General features: G+C 38.7%; 1 pseudogene; it reads left to right on the top strand.

Annotated features, from left to right (window-relative positions):
* Positions 1-1,679: 1,679 nt before the first annotated feature.
* LOC120862261 lies at positions 1,680-2,460 on the top strand (annotated as a pseudogene).
* The last annotated feature ends 19,095 nt before the right edge of the window (positions 2,461-21,555 follow it).

Raw genomic sequence — 21,555 nt, 5'->3', positions numbered from 1 at the left:
GAGGAAATGGCTACCCATTCCAATAACTTGCCTGGAGAATTTCATGGACAAAGGAGTCTGGCAGGCTATAGTCCGTGGGATTACAAAGAGTCAGACACAACTGAGCAACTAACACTCACTTTCACTTACCACTAACTACTCCTATGACATAATCAAGCTATTCATTCTCTGTGGGATTCAGCTGTGGAATTAACAAGAATAAATTTTAAGGGGATTTCTAATTCTGGAACCCCTTGATCCACAAAGTTTGGTTAAGCAATGTGAAAAGTTTGTGGTATGGTACCTTAATTGGAAAGAAACACACAGAACTTTGAAATTAGGTTGGCTAATATCAAATTCGGAGAAGGCAATGGCACCCCACTCCAGTACTCTTGCCTGGAAAATCCCATGGACGGAGGAGCCTGGTGGGCTGCAGTCCATGGGATCACGAAGAGTCGGACATGACTGAGCGACTTCACTTTCACTTTTCACTTTCATGCATTGGAGAAGGAAATGGCAACCTATTCCAGTGTTTTTGCCTGGAGAGTCCCAGGGATGGGGGAGCCTGGTGGGCTGCCGTCTATGGGGTCGCACAGAGTCAGACACGACTGAGGCAACTTAACAGCAGCATCAGCAGCAATATCAAATTAGGCTCTGGCCCTGAGACTGAATGGGCTATTTAAATTTTACAATTTTCTACTAAAGATATAAATAATAAATCTATAATATGGCTACTATTTCAAAATGAAGAATATTCCAAAATCCATACTTTTTTATTTCTTAATTTGCTGAAGTTCATGAAGGTATTGCCACATAAGAGATCAGCAGTTACCTGGGCTATTGTTGGAAAGACAAATAGAATATCTTAAAAGGCTTATCACAGGAAGAAGGAAGGAAAAATCAAAATATAGAAATATCACAATATTGTGAAAGAAGTGAAGGAAAATGCACATGTAAGCAGAAGTGTATTTGTTTTTCTTGAGGGGGGGTTGGATTTTTATTTTCTCTCCCTGAAACACTTTCTAAAGCATGGTTGTCACACATGGTCAGTTTGAGAGTGAGGAAAGCTTAGACGCCAGGAGTTCCAGCCTCTTCTCTGACATAGCTCTATCAGAGGGGTAAGGGAGTGTGCTAATGAGGGCTGGGCGACAGGCAATGCAGCTGGCAGTGACATTGGGCTTGGTTTCTGATTCATCTCTACATTTTAAATACAACGGATCTTAGGGACATTTGATTATAAATGAGTGTTGTAAGGTGTATGTGTGACAGATTAACTAAACACTGGAATTTGCACTATCATTAGACTTTCCTGTCATAAAGTATGAAATTCAGTTATCCTTGAGGTCTCAGAATTTGATTCCACTTGTAAAAGACAGATGTCTTATAGGCCCAGATCCCTAATGTGCGTTAATTACAGCATAATAAGTGATGTTGCTGCTGCTGCTGCTGCCAAGTCACTTCAGTTGTGTCCGACTGTGTGACCCCATAGACCACCGTAGACCCCATAGACCCCGTAGCCCACCAGGCTTCTCTGTCCCTGGGATTCTCCAGGCAAGAACACTGGAGTGGGTTGCCATCTCCTTCTCCAAATAAGGGATGCTAACATATGTTAAAAAGAAGGAAAAGAGTGGAGAGCCGAGAATGGGAGAAGAGCAGGCTCTCTCAGCAGCACCTCAGCCTGCCCTTCTCTTCGCCTCACCATGCTCTCGTGGCCTGCCCAGCCCACTGCTTGCACAGCACCCAGAACACCTTCCACCACGGCCACCTTGGCTAGCTCCCGCTTGGACAAAGCCATCAGGCAGGTGCACATGGCCCTACCTCAGGGTGAGAAAGTCCAAGCTATGTACATCTGGATCGATGGTACTGCAGAAGGACTGTGCTGTAAGACCTGAACCTTGGATCCTGAACCCAAGTGCATAGAAGAGTTGCCCAAGTGAAATTTGGATGGTCTAGGACTTTTCGGTCTGGAGGCTCCAAGAGTGACATGTATCTTGTCCCTGCTGCCATGTTTCAGGACCCTTTCTTCAAGGACCCCAACAAGCTGGTGTTCTGTGAAGTCTTCAAGTACAAGCCAAAGCCTGCAGAGACCAATTTATGGCATCACTGTAAACGGATAATGGACATGGTGAGCAACCAGCACCCCTGGTTTGGAATGAAGCAAGAATATACCCTCAGGGGCACAGAAGGCACCTCTTTGGTTGGCCTTCCAGTGGCTTTCCTGGGCCCCAAGGTCCATACTACTGCAGTGTGGGAGAGGACAAGGCCTTTGGCAGGGACATTGTGGAGGCCCACTGTCAGGCCTGCTTGTACGCTGGCATCAAGATCAGGGGCATGGTCACCAAGGCCATGCCTGTGCAGTGGGGATTCCAGACAGGGCCCTGTGCAGGAGTCGATGTGGGGGATCGTCTCTGGGCAGCCCGCTTCATCTTGCACCGTGTGTGGTCTTCTGAACGGACTAGCCATGAGCCCTTCCAGTACTAGTACCACGTGGACTAGACTCGCAGCCCCAAAACCCCGCCTAATGCTACATCTCGCTCCCATTTTGCCCCTCTCAGTGTCTTCATAGCTATAACTCAGAAGCAGTTAATATCTGCTTACACCCAGTTAATATCTCTTGTTTCCTATGGTCAGGATTGAGGGGGTCAAGTTCTTAATCACTTCACAACCACCTACCTACCCCCACCCTTTTCTTTTTCCCATCACTGAAGCTTTCTAGTACATTAGTTGGGGGTGGGGGCACATAACCACTGCTTCCATTTAATCAGGTGTGTTTGTCCAATAGGCATAGCTCTCTGGACAGAGAGCCCAGTCATTGGGAAGGGATGCAGAGGACTTTTCTGAGTGGTTGTTGAGTGGGGGGTGGGGGGAACGGTACTGGATTCTGTGGTTAGGTTAGGATTTCCCTTCTTGGTGGGAAGTTCCATTATTTATGAGTTTGTAACCAATTTTCTATTAAAAGCGAGAATTAGGAGAGAAGAAAGGGTGAGAAGTCAGGTAGGAAAACGCCCTAGATCTGCTGGTGTGAACTTCCCCTCCCTGGGACTCAATGCCTTCACAGAATCAGCATAAATGGATGGATAACCCTACTTTAAAAGAAAAGACTCTCATTGTGGGATCCTCCATTTATAACACAAAGCAGAGTAGTGTTTTTATACTTAAACATTAAAAAAAATTATATACATGGGTGTGCAGATAAATGTCTGTTTTCTCTTTAGGGAGAAAAAGCCATTCTGGTTACAGGGAACCCAAATTTGAGACAAGTAGTCTGCTTAGAAATTAAGGATCTCCTTTTGAGTTTGGTTGGGGATGGGAAAGGCTATGCTGGAAAAGTTGGCTGTTTGGGGTTGTTATTACCTCACTGCCACTTCAGGGCTTCTCTCTGCCCTGCTTTCCCTTCTGGGGAAGCTGACATTGGTTGATTAATAGGTGGAAGCCCAAGATAGTAGTAGCCATCCACTGAACCCCAGGTTTAAAAGACACACATGTACTTGCACACACAGGGTTTGGAAGTATGAGTTGGTTGGTCAACTTGAGTATGTTACTGACAAGGGGGTATTTGGGTTATTTTCCAGTGGGACTATCATGTCACTAAAGCAGGCCTTTTGATACACACACACACACACACATTAAAAGCAAAACAGAAGTTCGATTTTAATCATATTTGTAGGGTTTCTAAGTCTTTGTTTTACAGAATTGCTTGTTTGCTTCAGCTGTCTCCTCCCCATCTCTGCTCTGGAGGAGATGGGACAAGTCTGGAGTCTAAACAGTTATAATTTTGTATCTTTTTTGTATAATTTTGTATCTGTTCTCTAAATGTGAAATATCCCCTTCTTTTGTTAAGATTCCCGAGGAGTTATTTTTTTTTCTTTTATAATAAAAATAAAGCCCACCTTTGTCCTTACCAAAAAAAGAAAAATAATGAATGAATAGAAAAGTGAGTGGTCACTTAGAAAAGTATGCAAATGAGATTTAAAGAAGCTAAACTGATCAGCCTCTGCCCTCAATGAAAGAAAAAGAGCTCTGGAGAATTTTGGAGAGCTATGGACCTAATCAGAGGGGTGCTTTTTGGCTTTCTGCAGATGTGGATGAACTAACCTGATTCCATGATACAAATAAAAGTCTGATTGCTAATTTCCAGAACTTTCTTGAAACATTCAGTCAAGTCTATCACTAAAAATATCTCCAAGTATAGATTGATACATTTGATTAACTGCATTGTATATAAACTTTCTATAATTTCAACTAGTCCATTGACTTTGTAAGAAAATAATCTCTGGTTGTGCTGATAAAACTTTGTGTCTGGAATCCAAGTCTGAAATACACTATCCTTTAAGCATTCAAGGACCTCCTGGAAGAAGAATTTGCATCCTTCCCTTGAGCACTAATTGGAGAAGGAAATGGCAACCCACTCTAATATTCTTGCCTGGAAAATTCCATGGATAGAGGTGCCTGGTGGGGGACAGTCCATGGGGTAGCAAAGAGTCAGACACAACTTAGTGACAGACCATGCTCTTGAGCACTAATACCAGCTATACCCAAACTGGATGGAATATTTTATTTTGCATTTTGCACTTCTGGGCTTATTATCTAAGCAGATAAATAACTATACCACACACAAAATGCATCAAAATGTATATTCATTATAAAGCTTAGGGTTATATTTATTATTTTTTAAGACCTTAATCTGTTTATTTTTCACAGCTTAAATCTTCTGGAGTGCAATAGTAACTAAGAAAGAGTTTCCACACTTTCTTTTCTTTAAATATGCCTTAAAACAAAAACTGATGTCAAGTTAATAGATTAGTTTATTTGAGATATTCTAAATTTCTAATAGAACAAGTTAAATTGACTCACATTTAAATTAGCAAAGTCTTAAATTTGAAATTAGATGGTTGGCCCCATATGCACATGTATCCTTTGGAAAACTTTAAGACAAGAAAAAGTGCATTAAGGAAACTTCAGAGAAAGAGCTATCTTAGCTGCTCAACCATCAGGAACTACTCCCTTGTGCATAAGATGTCTTTCCTTTTTTAGAGGGCATCAGCACTTGGAATTACAGAAATCATTATCTTGAATAGATTCTTTTTGCTTTCCCACACAAGGGCATGTTTTTTCTTTTTTTAATTAATTTATTTTTTATTGAAGGATAATTGCTTTACAGAATTTTGCTGTTTTCTGGGCATGCTTTTTAATTTATCCACCTTAAATGACATTCACAACTTTTCTGGACCATCAAGACAAACTATTTAGTCCATCAAGACAAACTAATAGCCCATGAGATTTAATGGTATGTTTCAATTATACTCTTAAAGAGATACTTTTAACTCCATCCAGTAGAAAACCAAGATATACTTTAGTCTGAAATGTGGTTTCCTTTCTGATATACAGAACAACTCTCTTTTAAAAAATGTTGTGTAAACTAGGAGTTTCATTTATTTCTCTCATAATTAACCCAATTTGCTCTTAAGAATGTCTCCTGACTCACACTCTCACAAAATAAGTTTGTTTGCCCCTGAAGAAACTAAGCTGCTCATAAATGGTTAATTTTTCAAAAGACATTTGAGAATTCAGAAGATGTGGCTTAACATCAATATCTGCATGAAGATTGTGGGTATTTTCATTTGAGATTGAGTAATTTTATTATTATTTCTAACAAGTTAAAAAAAAAAAGACAAGTGTGATTTATTTAAAAAGTCACATAAGCTATCCGAACTATATCTGATTCATGGCCAAGTAGACAGGAAATTGCTGGTGTTGACATAATGCCAAAGAAAGGTGGTGGGGGACTGGGATATAAATAGCATTTTCATTTCCAAATGTCATCCAGAAGCTGATCATTCTGGATATTACGCAAAATTCCACTCAATATTCTCATATGAAGTTTCCTTCCATACTATTTTAGGATCATCCAAAGAACCTAGATGATGAGTAAGCAGTGTGTATCTTTTACAAATCTCACTTTTAACATTTCAACACACATTTTCAGAATCGATCAGTGTCCCACACTCCCTACCTCACTCCAATAAACTTGAGATGATTATTCTGATGTTCTAGCAATCATACCACCAAGTCAAAGGACAGATACATATCACAGAGAGTATTTCCAATTAATATTATGCTGATACACTTCCTTACTTTGTAGAGATATTTCATTCTCAAAAATCCTACAAATAGGCCATGTGTCTATGGCATGGCAATGACTAGTGTAAAAGTGTCTACGTGAGTCAGACACATCTTCTGATGTTTCCTGCAGACTTTAGATAGATCACAATCTGCTAACTCTTCAGTGACATTTTCAAAATCAGTACAAAGTACAAAGAGGCTACACGTGTCTTTTCTCACTTGAAGGTGATTTGAGCTCATTTCTCTGTCTATCAGGCTCTCCTTGGCACTCCAGTTCCTTTGGGTTTGTTTGGATAGTTGGTTGGTTTGGGTTTTGTTTCCCTGCCCTCTCTGTCTCCACCACCCATTCTTAAGAAAAAAAAAAAAAAATGAACATACAGAGCTGGAGGTGGGAAAATCTCATTTTCCACCAAGTTAACGAGTCCTGAGACAACAGCTATATTGAGGGAGTAAGAGAATTATAAATTCTGACATTCTGTCTCAAGATCCCATTTAAAGGAATGCAACAGCATTTATAATATTTTCACCCAATATCCTTTAGCTTGCTCAATCTCATTAAAAAGCTTTGAAATAAGTTCCTGACCTCTTTCAAGCAGTTTCACTTACAACAGATCCTGCTAGATTTCACAGCAAAATAAAGCCTAAATGTAATAAGTTGAATATTATATTTTTCTAGCCCACGTAAGTTTCAAATATTTTTTAGTGAAGAAGAAGAAAAAATTATAAATGAAAGAGACAACAAGCAAAAGTAATCCAAATACATCCCTGAGAATGGCTATGGAAGCAGTAGATTGTATGAGGCAGTGGAGTGTTGTCCTAATTCATGCTATATTGTCAGTAACACAGATGTCACTGCTTTTGGTTCTCTATCACTGTTAAGAAAGTTATTTTCAAACATTCTAGCTTAATGGACAGTAAGCAAAATTAGCAGCCATCAACAGCCTCACTGTCTGAAAATGGATGACAGCAGTATCAGAGCCACCCGAGGGCAAAGTGACTCCGTTGGATGCCAGGACAGAGGCAGAAGTGTTTATCTTTCAGCAGCAAGTGCCCTCATGGATTTGGTTCCTCCACTTAGGAAGCAGAGGTTACACTTCCTGTGTTCCTACTAGTCACCAGCCCTTCTCTTCCAGGGGACAGTCACACACTGGGAGGGGTTGCCCAGCTGCTCCGGAGCCCCAGCCACTCCAGGGTACGCAGAGCAGTCTGGCTGCAGTCTGCTTGGCTGTTCTAGTTTATCAAATCAAACCTCCTCTTACCTCGACTTCCTTGCTCTTCTCTTTGTTTCTGCCCATGGAACTTCTCCCATTGCCAGCCATCTCCCGGGCGGGGATTACGGAAATCTGGTGGAGGGGCATACTGGCAGGGCTGCAGGTGGCCAGTCCCTGACTGGATCCCTTATCTCTTCACTCACCCTGAGGAGCCCACCTGCACAGTTCATATCCTGGCTTTGCCAAGCTCAGTTCTAAACAAAAAGGGGAAAAATAGTGTTTGAGAAACTGTGCAGCAGAAGCCAGGATCTCTGGCCAAAAGGTCAAACATACTGAAAGGGAATCAAAAAGAAATGCAAGAGCAAATAGTACAGAGACTGTTGCATCTCAAAAGGACGATTTACTGTACCGTTTAGTCCCTGGAGCACTCCCTCTCCCCTAGATAGGAGACAATTCAATTTCTATGGTACCTAATAAATGTCACGAAAACCAAGGAAACCTAGGTCTCGCAAGCCCTTATTAGCAATCACATTTGCAGCCACTGCAGCCTCTGCTTTTATTTTTTTTTCCTGATTCCCCAGGAGTCCACTAAGCCCCCAGAGACACTGCATCCTGCTGACGAGGTAAATAAGCAGAAGGCTGAAGAGCTTAGTGTCCTATTTGGAGCCAAATCTCTTCCTTGAGAAGAATGGCTAGCTGGCTGTGTCATTAATGCATCTGCAATAATCTGCTTAGGCCAAAGGATCTACCTTAAAGTGAAAAGCATCCAATGAGGTGTTAAAAAATAAGAGACAGAGACTGGGAACAAGTGCAAATGTCTTTCTTTAGTTGGTTGTTAAAGAGAGCTGCCTGCAGCCTGCCCCTTTCTCAGTAAGATATCAGCAACACGAGTCAGAGGTATTGTTACTCCAAGAGTTGGAGCCCCACAGCACTCATTTCTGCTTTACTGCAACTCCCGTGCTTCTGACTCTACTAAGGACTTTATTGTCCCCTTTATAGATATGCAGTTTGGAGAAAATAAAAGGCTAATCTAAATCTCTGCTCTTCCAAAAATAAATAAATAAATAAATAAATATCCCCGTGGAGTGAGTTATTAAAATATATTAACTTTTAAAAGATCGCTTTTCTCCTGTTATCGTGTCTTCTTTGCTAGGGTATTTGGTATTCTGTTTTTAAAATGACAGATTCTTTTTCTTATTGTAATACATGTACTTTCTATTTTCTAGACATTGTGACTAAATCAAATCTTCTGCTACCTTTTATGTTTTTTTTCACATAAGTGAAGCAAAGATCAGGAAATTAGCTTTTATATGTCTTCAGACACTGCTTTTGAGTTCAAATTTGTCCCTAATCACATAGGAGTTATTCAAAGTAGTTTCTAGCTGCAATTCATCTCTCACTAGCTTTCTATTCCACAACAATAATGACATTTCCATATGACGTTCCAATTTGTTTAAACTCTGGCAAAGGTAAAAAAGTGGAAAAGGTAGTACTGGTATTGGCAATTAAAAAGCTAAAGATCATCGAAGATTGCTAAAAATCTTTCGTTAAAATATTTACTGAAGTGAATACTTTGATGTACTTGTAAGCATAGCCTAATTTTTCAACCTAAATTTGCCACCTCACATGAACTCTCACAGGTGGCTCTATGACCACGAGGCTCACCTTGGGGTACTTCATAACACATAGATGGATCTATGAGACTCACTTTACCACAGACTGAGATTCAGCAGGCTGGCAGGGAAAATGTGAGGTGGACATTTCTTTAACAGATCGCTGATGATTCTAACATAAACCAATCTTGAAAATCCCCACAGATAGCAATAAAATAACCTTAGAACAATAGGCTGTTTAAAGTTTACCTAGTGAAAAGTGTCTTGCTTTAAAATAGTAAAATAAATTAAAGAAATAAGTTAGATGGCCCTAAACCTAGTATTTATTCCTCATCATTCTGAGTTTACAAAGTACATCTGGAAAACTTTAATGAAGGAGCTTAAAAGCCAAACTCTTCCAAAACTGTTCTATCCAAAGTTAAGTAGATAATGCTTAAACATTTCTGTAGCTCTGGGATCACAGATGACATCTGTGACCTGTAATTATGAGGTGGGTATTTTCTTACTTTAAAAATAACTGTTAATCCGTCTATCTAAAAGGATTGTCTTAATTAAGGGAAGGATGGGAATAGAAATCTGTAAATTTAATCCTGTGTGGCAAATACTAAAATGCAAATCATGAATCTGTTTAAAAAAGTAATATTGTCTGTGTTTCCATCCATGAAAATTTCCATAAAAAGCTAAGGCAGCTTTCCAGATAATTTAGACTTAGATACTTTTGCTTAAAATATTCATTGAAGTTACAGAAAGGAGATTTTTAGCTTGAAGTAACTAAATGGCTTTCTTAATCCTTTACTTCTTTATGCATGTTTGGTTTTCCTTTGTTTACTCTGAAGTCTTTTTTTTTAATATTAGATTTTAATTTCAAGCTAATTTGATTTATGTGGTTGAGCTATATCAATTAGTTTCCTTTTACCTTAAAACTTAAATATAAATCTGGAAAATATTTACTTTGTCAAATATTTTACACACTAAATAAGACCAGTTGTGATTTAATAATCATGGTTTATTATGCCTTTTCAACTAAATACTTCATAAATTACAAGAATAATTACTAACCAGGGTGTTTAATAAATACTTACCTAGTACTGTATTAGATACTGGCACACACTGAGCTTTGAAATTTTTTAAATCAGGGCAAAAATGCTTTCAACACTCTGTGAGTTCTAATACTGCACAGCCTTGGAGCACTGGATCCTACACAGTCAATATCAAGGATGCACTTATCTAACACTTTTCCTTAAGCAGCTCTCAAAGTGCTTTGCTAGCTGGAAGCATGGAATCTTGCTGGGATGGCTCTTTATATAGCAATCCAAAGCTAAAAGAAAGGTAATGGAATGCAGTTCTCCTGTGGGAGCACAGTCTATTTTGTGCAGTAATTAAACCCTATGGAATAAACAAGAAGCAAAGCATTCAACAGCTGAGCATGACCAGACACTGGCCCCCATATCAGAGACGAGTCTTGGATGTCAGAATCACTTAGCTAATTTGTGTCTACGTGCACCAGCAATCATAAGACATGATCCAGAATTCCACACTTGTTTTTGTCGATACTATTGACTACAATTATTGCTGAAACCATCTTGGATCCACTTGAATATTATTTCACACACATGACTGAATTGTATTTGTTTTGCTGCCATCTTTTGGCTTCCAACCTCTGGCTCTGAAAACAATATCCCAATTACTACATCTGGCTAATAACTTTGAGATTTGCAGGTGGTAATTCTAATGCTGGAACCTCAGCCTTCCCCAAAAGATTCTGATTTGGTGCTTCTCCTTGGTCTCGAAGGCCTCAGTGGTCTCTATTTTAAAAAGAAAACAAAATGAAATACACATCTAATCCATGCTATAAGACCTACCTTAGTCTTTGCCAGCTTCAGAAACTAAAATGAGCTCTAAAGGGTTTATTAGTTTGACTGTAATTAAGTAAGAAAAGAAACACAGTATTAGGCAAAGACAAGGAACCAAGTAAACATTTGCTAATGCTTTACTGGAGAGACTGATAATTCAATTTAACAACAATTTATTTCTTCTGTGTTTTCTGAACCATGCTAGGAATTAAGAGGCAAGAGCTAATATTAAAATTATGTGGGACAGTGTCAGTAGTCAAGCAGTTTGCTGTGTCATTAGGAGGATGTGACTCCCACAGCTAAGTCAGGTTGAAAAAATACCTGGTATAATACAATTAATATTTAAGACATAAATAGAATATTGAATGTAAGGGTCAAAGAAGGCTCAAGCACCAGGAACCATTATAGGTCTAAATAGTTCATCTTAAAGAAGAATTGAGGTCCAGGTCAGGGCTTAGTACAGACAAGATGAGAGCTTCCCTGGTGGCTCAAATGGTAAAGAAACTGCCTGCAAAGCAGGATACCTGGGTTTAATCCCCAGGTCATGAAGATCCCCTGGACAAGGGAATGGCTACCTACTCCAGTGTTCTTGCCTAGAGAATCCCATGGACAAGAAGGAACTTGGCAGGTTACTCCCATGGGATCACAAAGAGTCACACACAACTGATTTTCACTTTCAGACAAAACTGACTTTCACTTTCGCTTTTCATTTTTTTTTTTTCACAGATAAGATGACAGAGTCATTTCGAAGCATAGTGATGAGGGTGAGGTGGGTGTGTGCCTTAAGACACTAGTTTAAAAGCCACAGAAAATTTGTTTAAAGTTATCAAGTTGCTTAAGCTATGTGTGGCCATTCAAATGTGACACATTGAAACTTGGGAGGAAAACACTAGCAAGGGCCTTGAAAAAATAAAAGCAAAAACAAAGTCTATGCAAAGCAGTATCACAGTTATAGGGCTTCCCAAATAGCTCAGAAGTAAAGAATCTGCCTGCAATGCAAGATACCTGAGTTCAATCCCTGGGTTGGGTACATACCCTGGAGAAGGGAATGACAACCCAACTCCAGTATTCTTGCCTGAAGAATTCCATGGACAGAGGAACCTGGCAGGCTATAGTCCACAGGGGTCACAAAGAGTCGAACATGACAGAGTGAATAACACACACATCAAAGTTATAAATACATTGATAGAGATCAGAAAGCAATATAGATAAGAACTTTAAGATAATCCTGAAAATGGAAACAAAGCATTCAGAGTGGAGAAAGGATATTTCTTAGCACATCCTTGTTGAAAAGGAGGAAACCTGGATGGCACTGGAGGGCCACTGCCCCAGGCCATCGAGAAGAATAAATGAGTAATTTTCACCATACAAAAACCTTACGATAGATGATTTAAAAAAGGAAGAGAAAGAGACATGGATTGAAAGGCTATTTTTCCTGGGGAAATGTTGAACCACATATTTATGTAGAGTTATGGAAAATCTTAAACAAGCAAAATAAGATTGATGGGAATAATGTGAGGGAGAAAAATAAAGCAGAAAAATACTAAAAAGTTCTTGTTCTAGGTTTATAAGAATGTGCAATGTAATAAAACATTTCTAAAATGGTCTGTTTTTTTTCTGTTTTGTCTGATAGTTGGAATTCACTTTGTGATTATATTTGGTATATACAAGCATCCTTTGCAATTAGAAAAACATTAATTCTGCCCCTGCAGAATTCTCAGAAGCAACTAGACAATCAGCTTACAAAACTCAAGACAGAATGATGGCTCAGATAAATCCTGAAGGTACTTGATTTTATTCTCTGTAAAGTATAGCTCCTAATTTTTGATACCTCTATTTTCTGAAGTTGAAACAGATTACAGTGCAGCTAAGGAATTCATTTCAGTCTTTTGAAGCATCAATAGCAATCCTCACAACCCCATAAAATGTGTGATAATTACAACAGGCACTGTTGGATTAGTTTGGATTCTTCAGTTCAGTTCAGTCACCCAGTCGTGTCCAACTCATTGTGATCCCATGGACTGTAGCACATCGGGCAACTCTGTCCATCACCAACTCCTGGAATTTACCCAAACTCATTGCCATCCACCATCTCATCCTCTGTTGTCCCCTTCTCCTCTTGCCTTCAATCCTTCCCAGCATCAAGGTCTTTTCAAATGAGTCAGTTCTTCGCATCAGGTAGTCAAGATATTGGAGTTTCAGCTTCAACATCAGTCCTTCCAATGAATATTCAGGACTGATTTCCTTTAGGATAGACTGGTTGGATCTCCTTGTGTCCAAGGGACTCTCAGATGTCTCCTCCAACACCATAGTTCAAAAACATCAATTGTTTGGCACTCAGCTTTCTTTATTGTCTAGCTTTCACATCCATACATGACCACTGGAAAAGACATAGCCATGACTAGACAGACCTTTGTTGGCAAAGTAATGTCTCTGCTTTTGAAAATGCTATCTAGATTGGTCATAGATTTTCTTCTAAGGAGTAAGCATCCTTTAATTTCATGGCTGCAGTCATCATCTGCAATGATTTTGAAGTCCCCCAAAATAAAGTCTGCCACTGTTTCTCCATCTATTTGCCATGAAGTGATGGGACCAGATGCCATGATCTTAGTTTTCTGAGTCTTGAGGTTTAAGCCAACTTTTCACTCTCCTCTTTCACTTTCATGAAGAGGTTCTTTAGTTCTTCTTCACTTTCTGCCATAAGGGTGGTGTCATCTGCATATCTGAGGTTATTGATCAGCAATCTTGATTTCAGCTTGTGTTTCCTTCAGCCCAGCGTTTCTCATGATGTACTCTGCATATAACTTAAATAAGCAGGGTGACAATATACAGCCTTGACGTACTCCTTTTCCTACCTGGAATCAGTCTGTTGTTCCATGTCCAGTTCTAATTGTTGCTTCCTGACCTGCATATAGGTTTCTCAAGAGGCAGATCAGGTGGTCTGGTATTCCCATCTCCTTCAGAATTTTCCACAGTTTATTGTGATCCACACAGTCAAAGGCTTTGCTATTGTTAATAAAGCAGAAATAAATATTTTTTCTGGAACTCCCTTGCTTTTCTGATGATCCAGTGGATGTTGGCCATTTGATCTCTGGATCCTCTGCCTTTTCTAAATATAGCTTGAACATCTGGAATTTCATGGTTCATGTATTGTTGAAGCCTGGCTTGAAGAATTTTGAGCATTACTTTACTAGTGTGTGAGATGAATGCAATTGCATGGCAGTTTAAGCATTATTTGGCATTGCCTTTCTTTGGCATTGGAATGAAAACTGACCTTTTTCAGTCCTGTGGCCACTGCTGAGTTTTCCAAATTTGCTGGCATATTGAGCGGAGCACTTTCACAGCATCATCTTTCAAGATTTGAAATAACTCAACTGGAATTCCATCACCTCCACTGGCTTTGTTTGTAGTGATGATTCCTAAGGCCCACTTGACTTCCCATTCCAAGATGTCTGGCTCTAGGTGAGTGATCACACCATCGTGGTTATCTGGGTCATGATGATCTTTTTTGTACAGTTCTTCTGTGTATTTTTGCCACTTCTTCTTAATATCTTCTGCTTCTGTTAGGTCCACACCATTTCTGTCCTTTATCGAGCCCATCTTTGCATGAAATATTCCCTTGGTATCTCTAATTTTCTTGAAGACATCTCTGCTGCTGCTGCTGCTGCTAAGTTGCTTCAGTCATGTTCAACTCTGTGCGACCCCTTAGACGTCAGCCCATCAGGCTCCCCTGTCCCTGGGATTCTCCAGGCAAGAACACTGAAGTGGGTTGCCATTTCCATCTCCAATGTATGAAAGTGAAGTTGTTCAGTTGTGTCTGACTCTTAGAGACGCCACGCACTGCAGCCTACCAGGCTTCTCTGTCCATGGGATTTTCCAGGCAAGAATATTGGAGTAGGGTACCATTGCTTTTTCTGGAAGAGATCTCTAGTCCTTCCCATTCTATTGTTTCCTTCTATTTCTTTGCACTGATAATAAGGAAGGCTTTCTTCTCTCTCCTTGCTATTCTTTGGAGCTCTGCATTCAAATGGGTATATCTTTCCTTTACTTCTTTGGTTTTTGATTCTCTTCTTTTCACAGCTATATGACAAAAGAATATCATCAGAAACAGCATCTTCTTTTTAGTTTCATAAGACTGATATTTGCTCCTTTTATAAATTGCTAGGAAAGAAAAGGATCATTTTCTTCAATTATCTTAAAAAGTGATGTTAGAATTATTCAAAATTCTAAAGAATCTAAGCATATATTAATATTTACTTAGCCTTGTGGACATAGTTTAGGATTAAATAGAAACGATTTTTTGATGCTGTATTTTTCTTTCTTGGCCAGACAAATCAAATGAAAATTTTGTTTAAAAACCAAGATTTATTTTTGCAGATAAAGTTAGATAGCCTTGCTCTCCTAGTACATATTAATACAAGTTAATCAACAAGTTCATCTTTGCTAATGTCTTCTATAACTTTCAAAAAATTCATATATCAGTTGAACTAGGAACAAATAGGACAAAAATGAATCCTTAGGGCAAATATATATCATTTGTTCACATTTCAGAAAATGAAAAGTCACCCTATGGACGCACTGGCATCTAAGAAGGAGCTGGATTCACTGTCGGTTTTCAAGCCACCTGTTGCTTCGGAACATTTTCGCACAGATCTCCAAGGAATGGAATAAGGATCATTTCACACCAGTGGTATTGCTCCACTGCACCGTCAGAGTCTCCACTGCCCCAGGAACCTTAGTCTCCTTGGAGTTCATCAGCACAGCTCCTCTCAGACTTTCAATGGATTAAAGAAGGAAATAGAAGTTTCTCCTCACTCATGTCAAAACTCTGACTTAACGAATCAGAAAATTAAAGAGCAAATTTATGTGCTTCTTGTGTGGTTTCAAGATATTAAGCAAACAACAATTGGTCCTGACATTCCTAATCAAGTACACACACATACACACACACACGTGCACAAAAACACAAAACAAATAACATTTTAGTGTGTGTGTATATATATATATATATATATATATATATATATATACACATAAATATATATATCTGCTCAAATATTATTTATTTGCAAGCCCTATAAATGATTTTCTCCTCCTAATCTTTATTCAGTGAAAGTTGAAAACAGAATCATAGAGTTTTATATTTGGCAGTAAAAATGGAAAGCACCCTACCATTTTATAGATGACCAGATTAAGTCCCAGTAGACTGTTCTAACATATTTGGAGACTAGTTGAAAGTAGAGTTAAGGCAGAACAGTCTCCTGATCCACAGAGATTCCTCCCTTTTTGCCATGATCTGGCACAATCTTATGACTATAAAGCTTACATTTGTTATAAGTAAAGACAAGCTATGTAATAAATATTTATGAACTAATATACTTTTCAGTGTTAGCTGTTCTGAGAAATATATTTTATGGTACAAAATGTGAATTACATGTATCACTTCTTTAGAAACCTCATTTTATTAAATACTGTATTTATTTATTTAATTTTAATTGGAGGATAACTACTTTACTGATTACAATATTGTGATGGTTTTTGCCATACATCCACATGATACAGAGATGGATGCATATAGGTGATGCCGGTGAAATTTGCAGCTCTGCTATTACAGCCAGAGTGCTACCAAAAGCTTGGATCCAGCAGATGCTGTGCTATGATCCTGAGAAGGAATAGTCTCAGCTGACACCTTGATCTTGGACTTTAAGTTTCTAGAACTGTGAGACAATAAACTTTTACTGTTGAAACCATTCAGTTTTTGATACTTTGTTATGTCAGCCCTAGGAAACTAATTGACTCCTACTGACAGATCCTTTGAATCTTTTTTTTTTTTTTTTTTTAACTATTTACCCTGTCCTAACAGTGTATAAGTAACACACTTTTGGAGTGTTACTAAAAACAACTGGCTCTAATCCTATTTGAAAACCTATTTTAAGAGACCATTGAGTATACAAAACCATCCCTTAACCCTTTTAAGAATGAAATTGTTTATACTTATTTTTAAACCAGCCTGTATCTTCCTTGAAGAATTTTAGAAATAAGTAAATAAAAGAAGAAATGAGCTACTCACTAATTGTGAGAAGGTAATATAGTGGTCTTAGAAGAAAAACAATATTAAACTCACTAAATATTCTCTTTGCATATATTCTTATTTTAAAATTAGTATCTTTTAATTTTTAATTAGGTCCCATTTGTTTATTTTTGCTTTTATTTCCAGAATTCTGGAATGTGGATCATAGAGGATCTTGCTGTGGTTTATGTCGGAGAGTGTTTTGCCTATGTTCTCCTCTAGGAGTTTTATAGTTTCTGGTCTTACATTTAGATCTTTAATCCATTTTGAGTTTATCTTTGTGTGTGGTGTTAGAAAGTGATCTAGTTTCATTCTTTTACAAGTGGTTGACCAGTTTTCCCAGCACCACTTGTTAAAGAGATTGTCTTTACTCCATTGTATATTCTTGCCTCCTTTGTCAAAGATAAGGTGTCCATATATGTGTGGATTTATCTCTGGGCTTTCTATTTTGTTCCATTGATCTATATTTCTGTCTTTGTGCCAATACCATATTGTCTTGATGACTGTGGCTTTGTAGTAGAGCCTGAAGTCAGGCAGGTTGATTCCTCCAGTTCCATTCTTCTTTCTCAAGATTGCTTTGGCTATTCGTGGTTTTTTGTATTTCCATACAAATCTTGAAATTATTTGTTCTAGTTCTGTGAAAAATATCGCTGGAAGCTTGATAGGGATTGCATTGAATTTGTAAATTGCTTTGGGTAGTATACTCATTTTCACTATATTGATTCTTCTGATCCATGAGCATGGTATATTTCTCCATCTATTAGTGTCCTCTTTGATTTCTTTCATCAGTGTTTTATAGTTTTCTATATATAGGTCTTTAGTTTCTTTAGGTAGATATATTCCTAAGTATTTTATTCTTTTTGTTGCAATGGTGAATGGAATTGTTTCCTTAATTTCTTTTTCTACTTTCTCATTATTAGTGTATAGGAATGCAAGGGATATCTGTGTGTTGATTTTATATCCTGCAACTTTACTATATTCATTAATTAGCTCTAGTAATTTTCTGGTAGAGTCTTTAGGGTTTTCTATGTAGAGGATCATGTCATCTGCAAACAGTGAGAGTTTTACTTCTTCTTTTCCAATTTGGATTCCTTTTATTTCTTTTTCTGCTCTGATTGCTGTGGCCAAAACTTCCAGAACTATGTTGAATAGTAATGGTGAAAATGGGCACCCTTGTCTTGTTCCTGACTTTAGGGGAAATGCTTTCAATTTTTCACCATTGAGGATAATGTTTGCTGTGGGTTTGTCATATATAGCTTTTATTATGTTGAGGTATGTTCCTTCTATTCCTGCTTTCTGGAGAGTTTTTATCATTAAAAGCTTCTGCACAACAAAGGAAAATATAAGCAAAGTGAAAAGACAGCCTTCCAAATGGGAGAAAATAATAGCAAATGAAGCAACTGACAAACAACTAATCTCAAAAATATACAAGCAACTCCTGCAGCTCAATTCCAGAAAAATAAACGACCCAATCAAAAAATGGGCCAAAGAACTAAATAGACATTTCTCCAAAGAAGACATACGGATGGCTAACAAACACATGAAAAGATGCTCAACATCACTCATTATTAGAGAAATGCAAATCAAAACCACAATGAGGTACCACTTCACACCAGTCAGAATGTCTGCGATCCAAAAGTCTGCAAGCAATAAATGCTGGAGAGGGTGTGGAGAGAAGGGAACCCTCCTACACTGTTGGTGGGAATGCAAACTAGTACAGCCACTATGGAGAACAGTGTGGAGATTCCTTAAAAAATTGCAAATAGAACTACCTTATGACCCAGCAATCCCACTGCTGGGCATACACACTGAGGAAACCAGAATTGAAAGAGACACATGTACCCCAATGTTCATCGCAGCACTGTTTATAATAGCCAGGACATGGAAACAACCTAGATGTCCATCAGCAGATGAATGGATAAGAAAGCTGTGGTACATATACACAATGGAGTATTACTCAGCCGTTAAAAAGAATACATTTGAATCAGTTCTGATGAGATGGATGAAACTGGAGCCAATTATACAGAGTGAAGTAAGCCAGAAAGAAAAACACCAATACAGTATACTAACACATATATATGGAATTGAGAAAGATGGCAATGATGACCCTGTATGCAGGACAGCAAAAAAGACACAGATGTGTATAACGGACTTTTGGACTCAGTGGGAGAGGGAGAGGGTGAGATGACTTGGGAGAATGGTATTGAAACATGTATAATATCATGTAAGAATCGAATTGCCAGTCTATGTCCGATGCAGGATATGGCACGCTTGGGGCTGGTACGCGGGGATGACCCAGAGAGATGTTGTGGGGAGGGGGGTGGGAGGGGGGTTCATGTTTGGGAACGCATGTACACCCGTGGTGGATTCATGTCAATGTATGGCAAAACCAATACAGAATTGTAAAGTAAAATAAAAAATAAATAAATTAAATAATAATAATAATAATAAAAAATAAAATAAAATAAAATTAGTATCATGCTCTAAATTATTTTCAGGTATGGATGAAAATACTATGTCAGCATTTTAATTTACCACTACAAAAAGAATAGCATGATTAGAAAATAAGGAACAACTGAAACTTATTTGCCATTTGTTGCTTATATGTATTTTTGATGAATTAATAAAATTTTGGATAAACATGATCTATTCTTTATTCAGACAGCTAAGATAGGTCTGCAGTCCATGGGATCACAAAGGGTCAGACATGACTGAGTGACTGAACTGAACTGAGTGAAGACAGGTCTGCTTTCTTTCTAGGAAAAAGGAAAGGAATCTTTGAAAGATAAATTCAAATTTCTACATTTCATTTCAGTTCAGTTGCTCAGTCGTGTCCGACTCTTTGCGACCCCATGAATTGCAGCACACCAGGCTTCCCTGTCCATCACTAACTCCCAAAGTTCACTCAGACTCACGTCCATCGAGTCATTGATGCCATCCAGCCATCTCATCCTCTGTCGTCCCCTTCTCCTCCTGCTCCCAGTCCCTCCCAGCATCAGAGTATTTGCCAATGAGTCAACTCTTCGCATCAGGTGGCCAAAGTACTGGAGTTTCAGCTTTAGCATCATTCCCTCCAAGGAACACCCAGAGCTGATCTTTAGAATGGACTGGTTGGATCTCCTTGCAGTCCAAGGGACTCTCAAAAGTCTTCTCCAACACTACAGTTCAAAAGCATCAATTCTTCGGCGCTCAGCCTTCTTCACAGTCCAACTCTCACATCCATACATGACCACAGGAAAAACCATAGCCTTGGCTAGACAGACCTTAGTCGGCAAAGTAATGTCTCTGCTTTTGAATATGCTATGTAGGTTGATCATAACTTTTCTTCCAAGGAATAAGCGTCTTTTAATTTCATGGTGGCAATCACCATCTGCAGTGATTTTGGAGCCCAAAAATACTGACAAAAAGACTTAGTAAAAGCACTCAGATATCTTTGTTTATAAGTATACAATAGATTTTCTTCCTCATCAAATCTAGTGATTTTTCTCTTCAAACTAGACTCACGTTCCAGTGAGTGGAAAATAACAGGTGTACAAAAATTAGAAAGCAATTCACTGAAACCTGAGCATCAGGAAAGCCATGTTACTAATATACCTGGGAAAACAGAAATGATATTCCAAGGGCCATCCAGGCTTCCATATCAGGAAGTGTGTTCAACAGGAAAGCAGCCCGCGTGAGAGGCACAAGTCGGGAGCCTATGAGGAGCGACAGGACGTGAGCTGCCTAAGGTCAGGTGGAGGCAGACAGTCTGGGGCTGGAGTCTTAGCCGAAGACTTGTATCTTCTGGGTCCTGAGATAGCATGTTCCTCAGGTAATGAGAGAGACCATCAACAACAGCCAAAACACCAGTCAGTGTTTAGGATAACAATGGGCCTCAAATTCTGGAGAAACCGCTAAGGATAGAAAGAAGAGACCAAGAATGATGCAGTGAGCGCCGTGGGCAGAAATAAAGCAGCTTTAAAGTGGCCTGAGAATGAAGAGTCCACACCAGGGTCTGCATGGTGTTTTCCCCTAATGTGAGGTGAGGGGAGCTTGGATGAGCTAGAGAAAAGCATGGGAACGATGCTAAGTGGTTGATATCAAGGGGCCTGGCCAAGGAGGTGTGTCCTGAAATAATGGAACACTTATTCCTTGCCTTGAACATAGTCTAGCAGGTAGAAGGAAGGTTTTGACAATCCGAGATCTGTGAAAGTCAAAACAGGCTACTTCCCCCACCCCTATATTTTAGGAACAAACTTTATTGTTCAGATAAGGAGGCACAACCACATACTGGGATGATTAAGGAATAAATCAACAAATATTTTTAAAGAGTGAATTCAGTAACTTCTGAAATGTCTTTTAACTGGGGTTCTATGCCATTAGATTCTGTATTTGTCCTTTGTACCTAAGATTGTTCCTTGTTTAAAGTGGTAACATTCTAAAGTTATATATTTTAGTAAAGGAAAATTCAATGTGGGTAGGAAGAGTGTCTGTAGCTGTTGATGACTTACTATTAAAACAAAAAGAGTTAAAAGAGAAAAGTACAGGGGATGAGAGGTATTAGATCTTAACACAGAAGATTTAAATCATCAGCTTGTGGCAACAGTGTAAGTTAGACCTGTTTAGTTATTGACTATATATATGTTCCTTTCCTACAATTTAAAATGATTGACCAAAACAAACACACACAGATTCTATCAATACAGGTAAAAGTTCTTAAAAAAGGT

Source organism: Oryx dammah, unplaced genomic scaffold (assembly GCF_014754425.2).
Source record: "Oryx dammah isolate SB20612 unplaced genomic scaffold, SCBI_Odam_1.1 HiC_scaffold_3, whole genome shotgun sequence".
NCBI lineage: Eukaryota > Metazoa > Chordata > Mammalia > Artiodactyla > Bovidae > Oryx > Oryx dammah.
Note: the sequence above shows the minus strand (reverse complement) of the source record. Positions and strands in the feature narration are given on the sequence as shown.